Source organism: Micromys minutus (genome assembly GCF_963924665.1).
Source record: "Micromys minutus genome assembly, chromosome: X".
Classification (NCBI taxonomy): Eukaryota; Metazoa; Chordata; class Mammalia; order Rodentia; family Muridae; genus Micromys; species Micromys minutus.
The window spans coordinates 2,332,581-2,338,580 of NC_137970.1; positions in this window are offsets into that span (position 1 = coordinate 2,332,581).

Sequence of the window (6,000 nt, forward strand, 5' to 3'; positions counted from 1 at the left end):
GCTGTAAAACTCAGCACTTAGACAGCTCCATCTGCCAAAACTAAAACAAACACCTAATCCACTAGAGTCTATATAGTTTTTGGAAAATATCTAAATAGACTGACCTTGCTGTTGGTTTCTATAGTTCTGCTTCTGGCAAACTGTTCTTATTAACTAAAGTATGTCAACCCAGGGTATAAAATCTCAACTTGAGAAAGACTTTTTATTGCCTTAAAGCTATGTGTGAGCAGTCTTCTCTGGTGGATACTCTACAACATTTCCTGAGAATCACCTTGAATTTTTGATCCTCTTGCCTCCAACTCCTGAATATTGAGATTACTGGCCTGGAAATGACACTAAGTATATAATGCTGAGGACTGAAGCAGGGTTTCCCACATGCTAGGGGTGCACTCTACCCTAGGAGCTTTATCCTCAGTCCTAGAGATGAGACCTATAAAGTTAAATGAGATCATAAGAGTGGGCCCTTCGTTGATATGGCTACTTTCTATTTAAGAAGAGGAGATGGCAGAGGCAGGTGGATATCTGTACATCTGAGGCCAGCTTTATCTACATAGCAAATTTCAGGCCAGACAAAATTCCATAAGGAGACCCTGTGTCAAGGAAGAAAGGGAGGGAAGCACAGAAAGCAGAAAAAGAATGGGCAACATACAACATACATATGAAGGCATATACAGAAGTATGGTCTTGAATTCCCAACCTTCCTGCCTCGAGCTCTGGAGAGCTAGGATTACAAACATGAGAATGCCTAGCATGTTAGTGCATTAAAAGCTGACAGTCCAGGCAGCCAGATTGAAAACTGGCATTATAGGCTGAGCTCTGGAAGCAGGAGGATCTGCAGTGTCATTTAGCATGCAGACTTTATTAGGGTGTTAACTTGCTAGCAGTGCATTTGCAGAGGTGAGGACAGGGCAAAGCAGAAAAACCAGTTAACTTGTTACACGCTCCCTACATCGGTTTTCTTTCCTGATCCCTGAAGAAATCTCTGGAGCTAACTAGACCCATCATGTATTTCCTGAGCTTGGATAAAGATGCATGCCACGCTTACTGTTCCACTAATGGATGCGGATGCCCTGAGAAAGGCATATCCTTGAGCAGGGAAGCCTGTGGCAATTGAGCCACCTCCAAAGGGATCGGCATTTGAGGATTATTGCTCATATCACCCTCAGTGGCTGGGGCAACAAGTCCCAGCATGATTTTAGGACCCTTGGCAGCAGGTTAGAGTTTCTGTTGGTCTTAGGTGACTTGACACACGAGGATAATGACTCATCCTAACCAGGATCTTATCCTATGAGCAGGGACCTAGTGTTTGATTAGAAATTCTTGCTCTGAAAAGCTATTGAGTTATTTATCTGTCATTTTCTCTGATCAGCAAACACTTAGAGGCTTTGCTAATTTTTACGAGTAGTTTCAGTATCTTTTCATTTACAAAGTTAGTATTTGTTATTGGCTCATGGGTGTTAGAAATTGGCTCCTGCTGTTCACATTTCCTGGAACTCAAATATGGATACCAGCTGAAACGTGTGGAAAAACCTTTCAGTAACACATGCGGATGGCCCTGGTGCGCGAATATTTGCATCTTGCCTCGTGGGGACTGCCTCTCTAAAGTTATTCTGTAGTGCCAAGCTAGTTCAAATGATGGTGCACCTGCTTCCACTTACCTCCGACTTAAATGTTAGCCATTCTGTTCAGCATACAGTCATATTTTATTGTTGTCTGAGCTTGAAATTTTTTTCTTAGATTTATACAGATTTATTCATACATTTATTTATACATACATAATTTTTCTATTACTAGTAACTGAACATCACAGAATGAATATATATATATAATCACTTGGAAAGCAGAGGCAGGGAGATCACAGTTTGATGCCAGCTTGGATTGTATAGCTCACCCTGGGCCACTATATTTCAAAATATAAAACAGAAAGAAGGAAAAAATGGGGAGATAAATGAAATAAGAGAGAGAAGAAATAAAGAAGAAAGGAAGGAAGATGGATTACATAGGTAGGTAAGTAGATGAGTGGATGGGTTGATACAGATTCATAATTCTGACCCCAGGTCAAAGGTCTATCCAGTATGATGATGGTTTACATATCAGTGAGTATTGGTGTGTGTGTGTGTGTGTGTGTGTGCAAGTGTGTCTTCTGATTTCATTCCATATTCTTTTAAAAAGATCTATTCATCTATTGATTTATTTAATGTATATGAGTGTTTTTCTTACATGTTTGTAAGCATACCACGTAGGTGCCTGGTCCCCATGAGGATCAGAAAAAGAGGGCCTCAGAGCCCCTGGAACTGTAGTTACAGATGGTTGTGAGCTGCCATGTAGGTACTGGTAATCAAACCTAGCTCTTCTGAAAACAGATAGTGGTTAATCATTGAACCATCTCTGAAACCTGCCTCATACTTTAAAAAATATTAATGTGTGTGTGTGTGTGCACACACACTGTGGTTAAGTGTACTTGAGTGTAGGCACACATGTGGAGATCAGAGGACACCTTTAGGGAGTTGGTCCTCTCCTTCCAATATGGGCTTCAGGGACCAAATTCAGATTGTCAGACTTGCTGAGCCATCTCATTGGCCTATCTTGTGCTTTATAAGACCACCCTAACAGTCAGTCACCCTAACATCTAATCCTAACCACTTTCTAAAGTCTTTGCTCAGATCTTTCCTTCTCTGTCTGTTCCCTAGATACAGCCCGCAAATATTACCCTCAGCTCTGTGGCAGAGAACCTGTTGTGGTCTCACTTTCCTCTCTGACCCCAGGTAATCACAGGGATCTTCTTCCCGAAACCTTCCTTCCCCCAACTTGTCCCACAATCCCAGCCTCCAACACCAGCCGGCATTCCCTAGGAACACACCGGTTAGCTGAGCAGTCCAGGGAAACAGGTAAGACAACTGAGGACCTTCACCACTCTCCTCCCACCAGGTCCAGTCCTCCAGTCTTATCTCTAGATCTATAGCAGAGCATCATCTGCAGCTTTCATCCTTTTCCCCTTCCCCCAGACCCCATGTACATCTGTGGATCCCATGAGTGATCTCTTCCTGGCTTCCCTCCTCCAACTCACTTTGCCCAGGCCCCAAATCTAGCAGGCATCCCCTGCTAACCTATGGGTCATGACTGCCAGAGGACCAGGTAGGCTCCCTGCAGTTCTGATCTCCCTCTATTCCCTCAGATCCAATCCCCTAGTCTCATCCCCAACTCCGCCACGACATACCTCTGGCGCACTTTCCGACCCAGACCCTGTGCACACCTCCCATTCCCATCTATTGTGGATCCCATGGATAGTCCCTCTTCTGGCCTCCCTTCCCTCACTTGTTGCTGACCCAGGCCTCCAACTCCAGCAGATGCCCTTTGCTAACCCACAGCCATGCATGTCAGAAAACCAGGTTTGCTGCTTACAGATCTTCTCTTCTCCCTCTGTTCCCCCAGATCCAATCCCCAAGTCTCATCCTGAGCTCTGGAGAACACCCGTGTCAGTCTTCCCTGACCCCTGTGGCATCTACTGTGCATCCCACAGACCTTCCCCTCATAATTTCTTTCTCCCCACTTGTTGCTTTATCCCAGGCCCCAATTCTAGCAGGCATTCCCTGCTAACCCATAGTCCACTTCGATCAGGGCAACAAGTAGGCTGACTTCCTCTCTCCTTCATTTCTTCTAGATCCAATCTCCTAGTGTTGCACTAAATATTAATTGGAATGGCCTGACTGTCTTAGTCAGGGTTTCTATTCCTGCACAAAATATCATGTGATCACTAGTTGAGAAAATGCCTTACAGCTGGATTTCATGTACGCATTTCCTCAACTGAGGCTCCTTTCTCTGTGATAACTCCAGCTTGTGTCAAGTTGACACAAAACCAGCCAGTACAATTGACCCCTTGTCTACTTGACACACAAACAAATCAATATTAAGCTTCAACCCTTACTTTCTTGTTCATCCCCAAGATCTAGATAACCTTAAGAGTCCCACAGTCTTTACCAATTCTTACATTTTAAAATTGCAATACTTTAAAAATATTTAGTCTCTTTAAAAAAAAATCAAAGTCTTTTTACAATTCAAAGTCTCTAAACTGTGGAGTCCTCTTCCTTCAAGAGGGAAAGATAACAGGGCACAGTCACAATCAAAGCAAAATCAATCTCTAACCATCCAGTGTCTGGGAATCCACTTACGAACTTCTGGGATCCTCCAGGCGCTTGGGTCACTTCTCCAGCTCTGCCCTTTGTAGCACACACCTTGTCTTCTAGGCTCCAGCTGTCTGTTCTCCACTGCTGCTGCTGTTCTAGGCGGTCATCTCATGGTACCGGCATCTCCAAAACACTACTGTCAGTCCTGGGGCACTAATTGCAACCGAGGCTGCACCTTCACCAATGGCCTTCCATGGCCTCTCACAGTGCTAAGCCTCAGCTTCTCTCCATGACCCCTTCATTCCTTCAAAACCAGTACCACCTGGGTGACTCTTACACATTACCAAGTCCAGCCACAGTATGAGGTACAAACTTGGCTATCTCTGGAACACATCCTCTTTGTCCTCTTAGAAAACATTTCCCAGAAGATTTCACCTCAGTGATGCTGGTCTCTTCTTAATCACCACTAATTTCTTAGCTCCAGCTGACCAGCATTAATAGTCCCAGTAATGCAAAGGTTTTGCTTTAGTAGTTCTGGTATCCTGTTATTAACAGCTGATTTTTTAGCCCCAGCTAACCAAAACCACAGAATCTTCACAACCAAAACAGCAACAGCCCTGATCAAAGAGTCTTTAATCTTCCCTCTGAAATTTCACAAGCCAGGCCTCCATCTTCTGCACTGTTCTCAACATTATCTTCCAAGCTCCTACTGAACATCCCACAAAACTCTTAATATGCCAATGGCTCTTCTAGCTCAAAGTTCCAAAGTCCTTCTTCCACAGTCCTCCCCAAAACATGGTCAGGTTGTCACAGGAATACCCCAGTATGTTGGTACCAATTTGTCTTAGCCAGGGTTTCTATTCCTGCACAAAATATCATGACCAAGAAGCAAGTTGGGGAGGAAAGGGTTTATTCAGCTCACACTTCCACATCGCTGTTCATCACCAGAGGAAGTCAGGACTGGAACTCAAGCAGGTCAGGAAGCAGGAGCTGATGCAGAGGCCATGGAGGGATGTTACTTACTGGCTTGCTTCCCCTGGCTTGCTCAGTCTGCTTTCTTATAGAAGCCAGGTCTACCAGCCCAGGGATGGCTCCACCCACAATGGGCTGGGCCAGGGATGGCTCCACCCACAATGGACTGGACCCTCCCCCCTTGATCACTAGTTGAGAAAATGCCTTACAGCTGGATCTCATGGAGACATTTTCTCAACTGAGGCTCCTTTCTCTGTGATAACTCCAGCTTGTGTCAAGTTGACACAAAACCAGCCAGTACATTAACCTTTTATCGCCCCTCCGCAGACGCCACTCTAGTGTGAAGCCAAGCACACACATTTGGTTCCCACACCACTCGGCTCTCCAGGCCGCCTCTAATAACTCAGGTGCGGTTCACTCCACCGCCCCTGTTGCTTTTGTCCCCGGTGGATATGACCGCCCCGTGGTGTTCCATTTCTCAATTGCCCGGCACAAACATGACTCCAAAGCCCGGTAGCATTTCTAAACAGTTTATATATTAAATTCTCAATCCACAAACCCTCTACACAATAGGCTTACATCCAATGGACAAAGATACAATGACCTATAGAATCCCTTAAAAATATTCATAACTACCTATGGTCAATTAAATCTACCTGGATCTAGATGCTCATTCTCCAGTTCCACATTGATTCCTCCTGGAAGCCCTCTCTCCTCCTCTTCCGGTTTCCTAGCCTTTTTCCTGCCTACCTCTCCACCGTCCAGCCATGTATCACCTTAACATCAACCCATATCCTAGCTCATCCACAGTGCTATAGCAGAGCCTCCAGGGTGCCCTCTCTTCACTGTCTCCCCACCCCATCCCAAGGGGACAAAATAAGCAGATCTTTGTCGAACAGTCTGC